The 16,323-nt window shown below is 50.3% G+C and overlaps 1 long non-coding RNA gene across 1 annotated transcript in view; it reads left to right on the top strand.

Annotated features, from left to right (window-relative positions):
• LOC138293522 (uncharacterized) overlaps window positions 1–16,323 on the top strand; it is a 67,608-nt gene that overhangs the window by 49,164 nt on the left and 2,121 nt on the right. Inside the window, exon 3 of the long non-coding RNA XR_011203029.1 lies at window positions 1,013–1,101. This is a non-coding gene — a long non-coding RNA (uncharacterized lncRNA). The remainder of the gene's footprint in view (window positions 1–1,012; window positions 1,102–16,323) is intronic.

The following is a 16,323-nucleotide window of genomic DNA, read 5'->3' as shown; positions in this document are numbered from 1 at the left end:
CCAGAGCTGATAACTTCGGAGTGGGCAGCCACTGTCGGCAGAAGAAGTCACTGCTGGCAGGCAGCAGTGTGAAAGATGGCTACTGGAAGCACATTGGCTACGGCTGAATTTGCAAACCTACAGATGGGAAGAAAGTAGACATGACTCTGAATTATCTGTCTTTAGATCTTTAATTGATAACATGTGCCTGCAGCATCCACCAAAGTGGTGTTGTAACTGTACTTAGAGAGGGCTGCTGAAAATATTTAAAAATACACAATTTGAACAAACAATCACAGCCTTTGGGTACTGTGAGTCTAGGAGAGCTGATGCCATGCATTCCTAATTGTAGCTGCTTTGCCCTTCATATGTTCAAAAGTGCCCTAAAACCTGGATTATTAGCTCATAAATGGACATTGGGTATATAAACTTGTTGGGGTCTCTAATCAAGGCTTTTTAATGTTCATGATCATTGCTTAGTGCATTGAAACAGCTTATGTGCTACTTTGTAAGTTTAATTATGATGCTGGTATTGACTGAGAAGTCAAATTTATACCTCATTAACCGCGTTCATCATGATCAAATGACAATGCTAGTATATCATTTCATTTTCCTTTTCCATCACATTTTTCAACTTTGTTCTTCCTGAGACAGCAATCACCCTCAATTTAACTCTAATAGTTAATCTGTTTCCAAGTTCTTATTCTTTCTACTGTATATCTGAAATGTGTTTAGTATGAAAGGTTCTGTACTGCATTTTAAACATTGTGTGTGTGGTAATATTGTGTTGTTTATATGGACAAAAATGTCTAGTGCACAATTTAGAAATTGAATTGAAAAAATAAAACCCATGATACAAGTACAATGAGATAATATTCCATATATTTCATAATCCAACCTAGGCATTCTTCGCCACTTGTGCATCTTGCAGACACCAAGTGTGTTTTGTCCCCAAACTTGAAACCAGTTGTACACTGATATTTTTGTAAAGTGAACACTCACACAGTGATATTTTGTGTTCCTTGCTTCACAGTGGAGTGCTCAACTGTACATGATTTAGGGATTCTGCAATCAATGCTGGCCAGCTGATGTAGAAGAGGAAGTGGCTGACATTCACTGCAGGTAGGAACAAAATTGCAATTGTCTCTTTGTGGAAATTATTTATCCTATGGTATGTGTTTTGTATTGTAAAGGGGAGATCCCAAACTGTCTTACTTGGTAGACTATTCCTTTTTCAGAGATAAGACTTGCTTGGCAAACCAGAAACTCTACAAAATAATTTATGAGTTTTCCTTCATAAATGCCTATACAAACTGTACTTTTGGTCCACTGTCACAGAAAAAGTGCTGAATATTTATTGCCCCTGTATACTCTAATTTCTTAAAATTTTCTCTGGGGGAGATTCCCCCTGAACTTCTCGGTGGGATGCTGTGAGCGGTCTCCACTAAGTAAGTATAGTTGGGACCGGGTTTTTATACAAAAAGTGTTTTTTGTTTTGCTAGTAACGTTGGCACCGTTTGATGAATCTTGACAAAACTTTCCAAGAGAATATGACACTCACTTCAGCTGCTGTCTTGAACGTTTCAGGGTGACCTGTCAAACGTCAGTCAAGAAGAAGGGGGAGTCCAAAAACGCTATTTCCCCATGCATTTTTCCATAGGGATTTTGAACAGCGATAGCGCCCGAATTACACCACATTTGGCAGAAAGATAGCTCTTGTTTCTGAAAGAGCCCTTGTTGTTATTTGATGTAAATCCTTTCAGTAGTTTTTGAGAAATTAAAGAAAATCCATGTTTGCATGAATAGGGATGCCAAGGCTGCACAAACCCTTCCGACCTCATACTGAGATCTGATTGGCTACCAACACTTTAACAAGGAAGTGTTGGCAGCCATCTTCGGACTAGGCTTCAGCCTAGTCCCAGAAAAAAAAGATAAAAAAAAAAAAAGAGGCCAAGATAGGCACACCCTGACCCCTTAGCTCTGGTGTTGGGGTCCCAGAGGGACCCTCCAGAGCTGAGCTAAAAAGCGCTTTTTGAAAATAAATGTCACCACAATTCGTGGCAAATTTGGTGAAAATTAAAAAAGAAAACAAGCCCGGGCTCCTGCACTTGTTTTATAAACAGCCCCCGGGTGGGCAGGTCCCGGGGGCATTGCCATTTTAATGTGGGGGGGGCTGCCCGGCCCCCTCACTGCCCCCTGGACCGCCAACTCCCCAGGGCTTTAAACTAATTTGATGCAGCGGGTGTGAGGCCCCATCACAGCCCTGGGGACCACCACCTCCTCGGGGCTTTAAAGATATACAGTGCAGGGGGCCAAGCAGCCCCCCTCGACCCTGGGGCCCAACTCCTCCGTGGGGCAATGGGTGCTGGAGAGGGGCCGCGCGGCTCCCCTCCAAGAGTGTATAATGGCCCTGGGTACTGCCACCCACCAATTCCGTCTCCTGCTGTGTCCCGGGGTGCCCACCCCTGTGACATAGCTGTTTGCTTTTGCTTGGTGGGAGCTGACAGCTCCAGCTCCCACCAAGCAAAAGCAAGCAAACTCCCCTTTCTGCAAGTGAGAGCTGTCAAAGAGTTCTCACTTGTAGAAAGAGTTTTCATCTGTCTTCCCAGCATGAAAATATGTGTGCGGGGAAGACAGATGAAAATATTGCTCCCCTGCTTGTTGGAACTACGTCAACTCCCACTTGAAGCGGGGAGCTGGCTAGGACCAGGGGGTCCTTAAGCTCCTCCTGCGGTCCTGTGACTCTCTCTCGGTGGTTAGGGGAGTTGGCTACAGGTGAGGCCCAGCGGCCAACCCCCGCCATGCAGGGGCCGAAGGCTGTGTGCATCAGTGGTTGGATTAACGTATAGTAATGAAAATTACTTTACATTAAACAAACCATAGAAAAGCACTGAAAAAAATGAAGGTTGCAAGGACATTATGGTTAGGAAATAGAATTAAATAAAACATAAAAATTGACTTTAAAAAACAAAGGTTACAGGGACGTTATAGTTAGGCTCACATTTTAAACATTACAAACCATAGAAATTCACCTGATATAGTTTAGAGCTATCTCAAGTAACTATAACTCGTGTCCTAGGGTGACTATAACTCGCGCCCTCGCCATGCACAGCTTTTTCGTAAAAAACTTTACTGCAAATTTTACATTGATATTATCAATGATGTTATCAAAGATGTCATGAAAGCCGTTATTTGTAGGGTAATTATCAGTGCATGGCAAGGGCGCTAGTTATAATTACATAAGGGCCTCATTACGAGTTTGGAGGTCGGACCGCCAGACTGCCATGTTGGCTGTCCCAAAAAGACCGCATTGTTGGTAGTCTTACAGACTGCGCTCTTAAGAATTACACAGGCAGGACCGCCAACCGCCAACCAAAAAGGCAGACCGGCAGAAGCGCAGAGGCCAGAACATATCGGTTCAAACTCCAGCCCGACAGCCCCGACCAACCACTGACCGTATTACAAGTCCAAAGTCTCAGTGGCGGACACCCATGGCAGTCAGCCAATGGCGGTCTGACCCACGGCAGTCCACGGTCACCAAAGTAATAGACAACTGAACATTGGATGGATTTGAAAACAGCACAGCTGACACACACTTCCACACTCAACGCACCTGCAAAGGACATTATAAAACACACTCCCCCACACACCACTATCTTCTGCATTTTCCCAGCAAGAAACAGCAAGACAGAGAGCATAAAAAATGTAACTCCACAGAATAAGCACCCCTTTTCTTTTTTTTTTTACAAACATCCCATACCACACCCTGCACACACTTTTGTCCAGTCACACCCTTTTGCACTACCCGTCTTAAATAAGTCACTGTCACCTGCAATATTTATTTTTTCCACTATGGCACGTTTAAAAAATCCCTGTTTCACTGATGAAGATTTAAAAGTCATGGTGGATGAAATCATAAGAGTAGAGCCACAATTGTTTAGATCCCAAGTCCAGTGCACTCCTCTCAGTAGGAAAATGGAAATATGGGATAGGATAGTTGACAGAGTTAATGCTGTAGGCACCACCCTGTACACATGGGTGGAAATCAGGAAGAGGTGGAACAACCTCAGGGGCAAGGTCGGTTCCCTGGTCTCCAGGCACCACATGCAGGTAAGAAAGGCTGGGAGTGGCACTCCCACTCCCCCAATACAACTCTATCCCTTGGAGGAGAAGATCTTGGCCACCCTGCATCCTGAGGGCTTGACAGGAATACCTGGGGGAGTGGAGTGGTAAGTTGCAACAAGGCAAATGTCACCAAATTGCAATGTCATGCATGCTCACTGCACACCCTTTGCCGCCTTCACTGTCCCTCCACTCACCAGCCCAGTGTCCATCTGTCCAAAGACCCCTGTCTGGCATCTCACAACTGAAGTAGACTCACTTGGGGGAATAACATCTGTGCATAGAGTGTGTAGTACAGGGACTGGCACGACTATAACTCCCAGCAGGCACTGTTCCATAACGCCAAAAACCAGACCTGTGTTTCATTCTCCAAAGATTCTTATTTGTCAACTCTCAATTGAAGTATACTCACCTGGGAGGATAATATATGTATACTGTGTGTAGTACAGGGACTGACATGACTTCAAAGGCTAGGAGTAACTGTTACTGTTACTCGACTCAGCCATCCCAGTGTCCTCTGCTACAAAGACCCCTGTTTGTCAACTCACAATTGAATTATACTCACCTGGGAGGATAATATTTGTATACTGTGTGTAGTACAGGGACTGACATGACTGCAAAGGCCAGGAGGGACTGTTACTCTTACTATTACTCTACTCAGGCAGCCCAGTCTCCTCTACTGCAAAAACCCCTGTTTGTCAGCTCCCGGTAGAAGTGTACTCACTGGGAGGATAACATTTGTGTACTGTGTTTAGTACGGGGACTAGCATGACTACAACTCACAGGAGCCACTGCTACTCCAAGCACCAGACCAGTGGGCACTTGCTCAAGTACATCTGTTACTGAACTCTCAAATAAAGGTGGTTATTACAACCCTGGTGGACGGTGTTAAAGGTGCGGTAATACCGGCAACAGGCCGGCGGACAAAAAAAGGGAATTATGACCGTGGCGGAAACCGCCAACAAAGACAGCCACTTTAACACTCCGACTGCCACGGCGGTACAGACAAGCAGTGCGGCGGTCACCGCCAACAGACAGGCGGAGACAATGTACCGCCCATAGTATCACAACCCGCCAATCCGACCCCTTTTCCGGGGCAGATTCACCGTGGATAAAAACACGGCGGAAACAGTTTCTGCAATGGGAAAACGCTCACCTTAACACATCCCACGAGGAAGGAGGACACCATGGAGCCGGAATTACATATCCTACCTGCCCTTCTCTTCCTACTCATCTACGAAGATCAGTGCCGGCGGCGGCGAAGACAACGGTGAGTACTGCACCTACGACATAGGGGAGGGGGTAGGCAAAAGTCAGGGGGGACATACACGCAACACCCCCACCCTCGCATATTACAACACACACACCAATGCAATTACAAACATCACAGTAACAACCCCCCCGGAAGAATGCAAAGACCAAACAAAATCAATTCAAACATTGTAATGTATCAATATACATGTGTCAATTATATACAGATATATATAAACTCACACAAAGGTATATACAGTACGAGAAGTAGTGCAGATATGCACATCTCAATGTCCGTGCACCACTAGGCCAAAAATGCAAGGGCGAGGCCCACACAAGATACCTGTCCACAAACGGAGAGAACACTGCCGGGGCATCAGAGAGAAAACAACAGGCACCTCAGGGGGAAGGGAAGCGGGAGCACCTCAGCCGCATTACAGCACCACGCCACATCCACGACGGGGCTCCATGCCCATTGATGTATCCCGGGGAGTGCAAAGCCACAGTCTCTCAAGTCTCTACAGTGGGTGGTTTGCCCACTGTACCATCCTGGGGAGTGCAAAGCCACAGTCTCTCAAGTCTCTACAGTGGGTGGTTTGCCCACTGCACCATCCTGGGGAGTGCAAAGCCACAGTCTCTCAAGTCTCTACAGTGGGTGGTTTGCCCACTGTACCATCCTGGGGAGTGCAAAGCCACAGTCTCACAAGTACATACCAGCCTCCACTGGTTCTGGAGGGGGACTGGTGCCCAGAGTGTTTCATCCTGTGAAGGACAGAGGTAGTGGATTGATCTCTCCACTGGTTCTGGAGGGGAACAGGTGCCCAGACTGGATTAGTCTCCCCGTGACAGTTCCTGTCCCGTCACAGTCCCAGCTGCACATGGGATAACGATGCTTGATGTGGCGGTCTTTTCCTTCTTCTGCGGTGCATGCCCTGTTCAGCGGTGCTTGCCATGGCGGTCTTTGCCCTGTTCAGCGGTGCTTGCCCTGTTCAGCGGTGTTTGCCTTGTTCAGTGGTGCTTGCCCTGTTCAGCGGTGCTTGCCCTGTTCAGCGGTGTTTGCCATGTTCAGCGGTGCTTGCCCTGTTCAGCGGTGTTTGCCATGTTCAGCGGTGCTTGCCATGGCGGTCTTTGCCCTGTTCAGCGGTGCTTGCCATGGCGGTCTTTGCCCTGTTCAGCGGTGTTTGCCCTGTTCAGCGGTGTTTGCCATGTTCAGCGGTGCTTGCCATGGCGGTCTCTGGACTGGGCATTGATGTGTGGCATGACGGTCCCTCATTGCCCAGCGGGGCTGTGGCTGCCGGGGCCCTCCTGGGCAATGACTCTGGCAGTGGTCTCCTGACCAGTGACGATACTTGGGCCCTCCTGGGCAATGACTCTGGCGGTGGTCTCCTGACCAGTGACGATACTTGGGCCCTCCTGGGCAATGCCTATGGCGGTGGTCTCCTGACCAGTGACGATACTTGGGCCCTCCTGGGCAATGACTCTGGCGGTGGTCTCCTGACCAGTGACGATACTTGGGCCCTCCTGGGCAATGACTCTGGCGGTGGTCTCCTGACCAGTGACGATACTTGGGCCCTCTCGGGCAATGACTCTGGCGGTGGTCTCCTGACCAGTGACGATACTCGGGCCCTCCTGGGCAATGACTCTGGTGGTGGTCTCCTGACCAGTGACGATACTTGGGCCCTCCTGGGCAATGCCTATGGCGGCGGTCTCCTGACCAGTGACGATACTTGGGCCCTCCTGGGCAATGACTCTGGCGGCGGTCTCCTGACCAGTGACGATACTTGGGCCCTCCTGGGCAATGCCTATGGCGGTGGTCTCCTGACCAGTGACGATACTTGGGCCCTCCTGGGCAATGACTCTGGCGGTGGTCTCCTGACCAGTGACGACGGTGCTGGCGGTGGCGCCCCGGCCGCCGGGAAGGATGCCGCCCTTCTCCGCCGTGATGCTCACAGCAGGCTGTGCAGACTTCTTCTGGCCCTTCCCCACCTTTGGAGGAGTCACAGCTGACTCTGCAATCCCCCTGGGACCCCTGTGAGTTGTTTTGCCTCCAGGAGTCTTCAGCCAGCCCCGTCAGACACTTTCTAACTTCAGAGCCTTTACAGGGGGTGGACTGGCAGTGCCTTGGCTCCGTGTCACACTGCCTGCCCTGGTGGCCGGTGCACTCCACACACCTTGAACACGCACCACAGGTACTGGAGGCTTTTTGGCTGAGGCGCTACGACGGGACTGATGAATTGGAGGGGTGGGGGTGGGGGCAAAATGGTCAACTTTGCAGAGGGACAGTTTCTGACGAACACTGGGATGGGTAGCTGGAGGGGGTCTGGGAGTGGAGGAAGAGGAGGTGGTTGTAGGAGGTGTCACTTTAGGTGTTTTGGGTGCAGGTACTGGAGGCTGTCGTGAGGTGGATGGATGTTGGGTGTGTGGGTGCTCGCGTTTGTGTACTTTTGGAGGGGGCGTCACAGACACACTGGGAGAGGACACAGGGGACGTGTAAATGGGAGTTGGGGTGGTGAGTGCAGGTGAGCGGGGTGTGGTGCTGGGTGTTCTGGTGCGAGTCCTAGTGCCTGGAGATGTAGTGCATGCAGGTGAGAGTGTAGACGACACTGGGAGGGAGGAGGGAGACGACGAGGAGGAGGACACAGTGGAGGCAGTGGATGTTGCTGTGTCTGTATGTGTATGATGCTTGTGTGAGTTCCTGTGGGATGTGTCGCGCCTATGTTTGCCTGAGCTACTTTTGTGTGTTGAGGTGTGTGCATGCTGGTCTGATGGTGTGCTTGGGATGGGCTGGGGTACAGGGGATTGGGTCTGGGTGGAGGAAGTTGGAGGGGGGAGGCTAGACACAGGGACAATGGCTGCCATCAGTGCTGAGGCCAGAGATTGCAGGGTTCGCTGAAGGGCAGCCTGACTAGAATGAATGCCCTCCAGGAATGCATTATCGTGTTGCAACTCCCTTTCTACACCCTGGATGGCATTCACAATGGTAGACTGCCCAACAGTGAGTAACCTGAGGAGGTCAATGGCCTCCTCACTGAGGGCAGCAGGGGTGACTGGGGCAGGGCCTGAGGTGCCTGGGGCGAAGGTGATGCCCACCCTCCTGGGTGAGCGGGCACGGGGCGAACGCTGAGGGGCTGCTGGGAGGGCGGTGCTGGTAGGGGAGGTGGCGGCTGTACCTGTAGAAGTGGGGGGCACAGATGGTGCCGCCACCCCAAGGGAGCTCCCATCGGCGGACGAGTCCGTGTCGCTGGTTGGTGATCCGGTGCCTGACGTGAAGCTCCCCTCGCCCTCCGTCCCACTGGTGCATTCTGAGTCCGTGGTGTGGCCCTCCATGGCCATGTGGGATGCAGCTCCCTCGTGCTCCGGTGCCACTGTACCTCCGCCTGATGATGCTGATGCACAAAAGAACAGGGAGAGCAGAAAAAGGGGGGGGGGGTGATGATAGAAGAAAGACATGTTGAGTGCATGCATTACCGCTACCGTTGGCGGACAATACAGACACAGCAGCACCCTGCACTACGCCGTGCTCCTGGCCTCTACAGATGCAATTCCTGGGATCTGGACTACATGGCTATGGTGGACATCTGCACACATGGATGCCACAGGGGTATGTATACCTGTGCTTGGCACTCTACTGCAGTGGGGTGGAGTGCCACATGGCCTGCATTACGGAGGGGCCTAGCCTATGGAAGTCGTCATGGCCTAGGGAAACCCACAGCCCTCCTCCCACACCTAGACCCCTCAACTGCGCGCAAAGTCCCCAGAATGATAGTGTACTCACCCCCTTGTGTCTGCTGTGATGCCCTCAAGCGCCCATCCAACTCAGGGTAGGCCACCGCCAGGATCCGGAACATCAGGGGGGTCATGGTGCGACGGGCACCCCTCCCACGTTGGGAGGCCATCCCCAACTGAGCTTCCGCCGTCTTCTTGCTACAGCGGCGAATGTCCTCCCATCTTTTCCGGCAGTGGGTGCCCCGTCTGTGGTGGGCCCCCAGGGTCCGGACTTCCTTGGCGATGGCAGGCCAAATGTCCTTCTTCTGGTGGGCGCTGACCTACATGACATGCACAAGGGAAGAAGAGAAGTCATTACCAACTGCACCGACGATGTAAGTGTCCCCCCTACCTACCCTTGCCATGTGGCACATGCATTCAGAAGCATTCATGTTCCCTGAACTCTGCCCCCTTCCCTCTTACAACCAGCCCTCTCCACCCAGGCCTAGCCCATACAACGTGCTCCCTGTGTACTTCCCTGTTAGTCTGGAGGACCCCGTCTACTAGTTTCTCCAACTCCTGAGCAGTGAAGGCAGGGGCCCTTTCCCCAGACGCAGCAGCCATCGTCGCTTCCAGACCGAGGTCACAGCAGCACTTGCAGTGTAGGTCCTCTCCTGTCGAAGGTCAGGTATCGAGTGATTGAATAGATAGAAAATGGCGGTGATGTCCACGGCGGTGACGTCCGCGGCGGAGCGTATCATCAACGCCGGCGCACTTGTTCATTGGCTCCTGGGACCCATAGGGTCCAATGTTAACCAATGCTGCATTGCGCCGCGGTCTACCACCGCCTACCGCGACGGTGTGCAACGTCAGCGCAGTTACCTCACAATACCATTGTCCCAGTTTAGAGGTCAGGCAGCCGCCATTTCAGGGGCCCACATGGCTTCATTTACTTCTGCGTCACACATAGCTAGGCCTACACTCATCACACATACAGGAATGGTTTTGTGTTTGGTGTCGTGTTCTGTGTATCTGGGGGTACATACCTGGAAATTTGATGACTATGTGGTCGCTGTTGTCCTTCCTAGGCACCATCAGCTGGGACAATTGAGAAGATGGCGGAATCCTCCGGTGTACCGACCGCTGGTGGACCTGTTGACAATGGAGGAGCGACATTTAATCATCACCTACAGGTTTGACCGTGCCACTATCCATGAACTACGTACCCAGTTGGAGCCTGACCTCATGTCACCAATCCGCCATCCCACTGGAATCCCCCCTGACGTTCAGGTGCAGTCAGTGCTCCATTTCCTTTCAAGTGGGTCTTTTCAGACAACAGTGGCCATGGCATCAGGGATGTCCCAGCCTATGTTTTCCAATGTGTTGTCCCGAGTGTTGGGTGCCCTGCTGAAACACGTGAGGAGCTACATCATTTTCCCTGAGGTGGAGGATTTGGCTACAGTAAAAGGTGACTTCTATGCCCTTGGACACATCCCCAACATCATAGGTGCTATTGATGGGACCCATGTAGCTCTGGTCCCCCCCCACAGGAGTGAACAGGTGTACAGGAACCGGAAGAGTTATCATTCCATGAATGTACAGATGGTATGTTTGGCAGACCAGTACATCTCCCAGGTAAATGCTATGTTCCCTGGCTCAGTGCATGACGCATACATCCTGCGGAATAGCAGCATCCCTTATATGATGGGTCAACTCCAGAGGCACCGTGTGTGGCTATTAGGGGACTCTGGTTACCCCAACCTGTCCTGGCTACTGACCCCAGTGAGGAATCCCAGGACCAGGGCAGAGGAACGCTACAATGAGGCCCATGAGCGGACTAGGAGGGTGATTGAATGCACCTTCGGCCTCCTGAATGCCAGGTTCAGGTGCCTCCATATGACAGGTGGTTCCCTATTCTACTCACCGAAGAAGGTGTGCCAGATCATCATCGCCTGCTCGATGCTTCACAATCTTGCTTTGCGACGCCAGGTGCCTTTTCTGCAGGACGATGGTCCAGATGACGGTGTTGTGGCAGCTGTGGAGCCTGTGGAGCCTGTAGACAGTGATGAGGAGGAAGCTGAGGAAGAAGACAACGACAACAGGGAGTCAGTCATACAGCAATATTTCCAATGACACACAGGTGAGAAATTTTTCATTTTTTCCATCACATTCACTGTCACACGTCTTCCTCTATCCTGTGTGTAATTTCATAGCATTATTTGGTAACTGAGTTGTACCTTTCCATTACGGTTTCACAGGTGTGGTTACCAACGTGTGTTATCTGCTTGCATCCTTCAAGGACTTGTGGTGTGTGACATAGGTATGTTGGCTTTACAACTAGAAACGCATTTTGACACTGTCATTGATAATACATTTTACCAAATCACAGACTGACTCCAGATTTTTTTGTGGTTCAAGGGTGTTTATTGAAGTGCTCAAAAATGGAGGAGGGTTGTACTATGGTGATGGGGGACGGTGGAGGAATGTCCATGGCAGAGTCCAGTCCATTGGTCACACAGGTACACTGGCCATATGGGCAAAGGAAGTGGAGCTGGGCAGTTAAAGTATGGACAGGGTAACAAAGTGGGACAGTGGGAGGACAATCAGGGTGGTCTCATTTCCTGGCGGGGTCTTGCCATCGTGCTCTGTCCTGTTCCTGGATCTCAGGGACCGCTTGCGGGGTGGTTCTCCGTCTGCAGGGGGTGGGGTGCTGGTGTGGTGGTCCTGTGGCGGGGCGTCCTGTCCACTAGCGCCGTCGGAGGTGGTGGGCAGTTCATCGTCCATGCTAGTGTCAGGGGCCCCTTGGAGTGCCACGGTGTCCCTCAAGGTCTGCTGTATGTCCTTCAGCACCCCTACGATGGTGCCCAGGGAGGAGCTGATGGCCCTGAGCTCCTCCCTGAACCCAAAATACTGCTCCTCCTGCAGGCGCTGGGTCTCCTGAAACTTGGCCAGGACCGTGGCCATCGTCTCCTGGGAGTGGTGGTATGCTCCCATGATGGAGGATAGGGCCTTGTGGAGAGTGGGTTCCCTTGTCCTGTCCGCCAGCTGTCGCACAGCAGCCCTCCCAGTTCCCCTGTGTTCCTGTGCCTCCGTCCCCTGGACCGTGTGCCCACTACCACTGCCCCCAGGTCCCTGTTGTTGTTGGGGTGGTGGGTTATCCTGGGTTCCCTGTAGTGGTGGACACACCGCTGATTGACGTGTCCTGGGTAGGGAGGTATGGGCCCGCTGGGTGGGTGCTGTGCTGGTGTTACCAGAGGGTGGAAGGTCAGTGTTGGGCTGTAGGGGAACCGACTGTCCCGAGGCCCACGATGGTCCGGGCTGGTCATCAGGATCCAGTAGGGCAGAGCTGCTATCGTCACTGTGGGCCTCTTCTGTGGGTGGAGTGGAGTTGTCTGGACCCTCCGGTGTGGTGACGGTCCTTCGTGATCCTGCAGGGGCATAAGTGCATGATTATTGCATGTGTGTGTGTCATGGTGTGCAATGGGTGGCTCACCGTGTACACCAGTGCAAGTATTCCTGTGGGGGGCTTGTGTGATGATGGTTGGGGGGGTGTTGTGGGTATGTGCAGTGAGCATGCTTTGGTGAGGGGTGACCATGCTTAGTTGTGTCATTGAGGGCTTCGTGTTGGGATGTGTGGTTTGTGTTATTAGTACATTAGTGAGGAGTTGGAGTGATAGGGGAGGGTGTGAGGGTGGGGGTGTGTGATAGCATGCAGGTAGGGTGGGGGATATGATAGTTAAGATTTGACTTACCAGTGTCCATTCCTCCACCGACTCCTCCGAGGCCCTCTGGATGCATGATGGTCAAGACTTGCTCCTCCCATGTTGTTAGTTGTGGGGGAGGAGGTGGGGGTCTGCCGCCAGTCTGCTGAACCGCGATGTTGTGCCTGGAGACCGCTGAACGCACCTTCCCCCGTAGGTCGTTCGACCTCTTCCTGATGTCCTCCCGATTTCTTGGATGCTGTCCCAGAGCGTTGACCCTGTCCACAATTCTGCGCCATAGCTCCATCTTCCTGGCTATGGATGTGTGCTGCACCTGTGAGCCAAATAGCTGTGGCTCTATCCGTAGGATTTCCTCCACCATGACCCTGAGCTCCTCGTCGGAAAACCGGGGATGTCTTTGGCGTGACATGGGGTGGTGTAGGTGATGTGTGGGGTGGTATATGTGTTGATGAGTGTGGTGATGTGTAGTGATGTGTGGTGTTTTGTGCGAGGATGTTGTGTGAGTGATGGTGTTGTGTGCCTCTGTGTGGTGGGGTTGTCTATTCTGTGCTCTCTCTCTCTGGCCTTCGTCTCTATTTTTTTGTCATAGGGGTTTGTGGGTGATGTGGGTGTGTGTTTTATATTGTGTTGGGTCTGTGGGAGTGTTGTTTGTATTTGTATCAGGTGTGTGTTTTGGGAATTGTCCAATGTGGCGGTGTTTTGGAGATGTGTGTGTATTTTGAGCGCAGCGGTGTGTACCGCCAATGGAATACCACGGCTGAAAGACCGCCGCGTGGATTCGTGGGTCGTAATAGCATGGGCGTGTTTCTGTTGGCGTGGAGGTGGAGGTTTTGTTTTCGCCAGTTTAACACTGACCTTTGTTGTGGCGGACTTGTGTGGGTGTCTGAATTTCGGTGGATTCCGAGATGTGGGTCATAATAGCTGTGGCGGGATTCCGCAGTCGCGGCGGTGTATTGGCGGTCTTCTGCACGGCGGTGAGTGCCTTTTACCGCCAATGTTGTAATGACCCCCAAGGTGTGCTCACTAAGGGGAGAACATTGGTTAAATGTGTGTACTAGGTACTAGAGTGAGTGACATGACTGCAACTCAGAGCAGGCCCTGTATCTGTACCGAAACCAAAAAAGGGGGGGAGGGACCGGGAGATTAGTGGTCCAGTGTACAGTCTCCCAGTACTGATAATCATAGAAAAAGGGGTACACTGTTCCAAATAAGAAAACAAATCTAGAGGACCAATTCCTACAGGAGCGCGAACCCTCAAGCATCACACGGATGACTGGCTTCATCATTTGGAACGCTCCTCGTCTCGCTGGCGCTGTAATGCCTGACGGGCTCCCAAGCGGGGGCTCTTAACCGTAATGCTCCTATAGTGTCTCAATAATCAGTCATTTAGACAAGGTACATTATTCTAGGCACCTAAGCACAATGGGAGAGAGATAAAAATAAAATTGGTTATCCATCTCGAGAACACATCATCAACTCCAACAACGACACTACCCACCAAAAACTGTTAGCTTGGCCCGCAAAAGAGCAAAAAATAACAATAGAGATGGCCTATTGGCGACTACCGATAAGAACCCCCAAACTCGTTTAACATGTGTTTCGACATATACTCCCATTTCCAACAATATAAAAAAATTCATCAATAAAAGATGGTCGATACTAGCGAGTGGGGGTATTGATATTCCGAGACCTCTTTTTGCTGTCAAACGTACTGCAAACATTAAAGATATCGTGGTCCACACCCATCCACGACTTCCGCAGGGTTCTGCTACTCAAAAGACATTATGGGACCTTCCCCCAGTTGAAGGATATTATCCGTGTGGACATTGTAATGTTTGTACATTAACTAGACAATTGACCACACTGGACCTAGACCCTATTGGTAGGTGGCGACTTAAGAGACATACCAATTGCAACACTAAGAATTGCATTTACATGATCACGTGCCCTTGTGGGTTGCGCTACATTGGTATGACTACACGACCCGTGAAGATTGGCATCAATGAACACAGGAGTAACATTAGATGCAGCCGGGTGACCACCAAGCTTTGTGCACACTTTTTAGATACATCGCATACTCCTGATGACCTTTGGTGGGTAATACTAGAAGCCCCGACAATTCAGTCTAACAACCCAGGCTACCTTTTCAAGATTGAACAGAGATGGGATTTTAAACTTGGAACTAGTATACGGGGTTTGAACGATGAGATACCATGGACTTCCCTCACATCCTAGATCATAACTCCCACAGAAACTTATAACAACATCCCTTCCTAGGAAAAGTGTTTTCACCTGTTGACAACCTTCGAGATGTTAGGACGAATTTCCCCAGTTTTTCACTAGATTCTACCTCTTCCTGTTCTAATAACCCTGATATATACTTCATACGACACATTAATTTTTTCTCTTCTGAAAGCCCAAGATGAGATAGGGCTAAAACCGCCAAACCCGATTTACCAGATTCCCCTTTTTTTGACCCAATTTTTGGTTGTATACATCCTCTTCCCCTTCCTTTAGAGATCCTCTGAATAAAAGGTTTATTTTTACACTCACAAGAACTTTTGAGTTATTATAGCATTATTGTGTGCTATCGACTTTGATATTCTAATCATCTCCGTGTTTTGTGATCATTTGCCTATACAATGAATAGGGCATTAGTCCTCTTTCTACCGCGATGCCCAGAACCTTTGGTAAATCGCAGTCCGTTTATTGTTTTTTTAGCCTCTCAACACGCTTGCAATCCGGAAGGCAGTTTCCCTTCCGGGCAACACCGCGTTTATAATGACTCCGACAGCACCCGTTTTTATTACCATACAGGAACGCTGTCTAGGAGGGTAGGTCCGCAGATGAGGACCGCTGATAAAAACGTAAGTTTAACCTCTAACTTCTTCTCTTCTTTTTTATGGGTCAGACTCTTACCGCCACAGCCTTTTGTAATTGACATGCTGCTGTTCTATTTACCTATGTAATGACTAACGTGCATGCTTGGGCCTGATGCTGCTTACACATTGAAGCCCATGACATTGAATAACTGTACCTAAGGGCACGTGTGAATTGTTACTGTTGTTTTAATATGACTGCTTTATGTACTATGACTATATGACGATATTTTGGCACTTTGTTCGTCTAGCATATGCATTCATGTGATAATATGCTTCTTCTTTATGACCACTATATTAACAGTGTCAGTCCTTCACCCTGACAAGTGATTCCTAAGGAGCCTGTTCTCACACTTGGGGATGGTGAGATAATTTTTTTTTTTCTTTTATTCATGATTATTCACTATTCACTTTTTTATTACTTACGCACATCTGTCACATACCTTGCACATTGTTGATATGTGTGACCTTCTTTTCTAGGGCGATCTTTTTTGACTTAGCCAGTCGTCTCAAAAGTAAGTGACTGTCTCTTCCTTCAACTCCCACATTAGGGTAATTTTTAGTATAGACATTTTTGGAGAAGTGTGTATTTTCTTTTGGTCCTAATGAAGCGTCGATGGATCCGGCTGGACCACAAGACGCGAAACATGTTGACCCACGATTAG

Source organism: Pleurodeles waltl, chromosome 4_2, assembly GCF_031143425.1.
Source record: "Pleurodeles waltl isolate 20211129_DDA chromosome 4_2, aPleWal1.hap1.20221129, whole genome shotgun sequence".
Classification (NCBI taxonomy): Eukaryota; Metazoa; Chordata; class Amphibia; order Caudata; family Salamandridae; genus Pleurodeles; species Pleurodeles waltl.
Note: the sequence above shows the minus strand (reverse complement) of the source record. Positions and strands in the feature narration are given on the sequence as shown.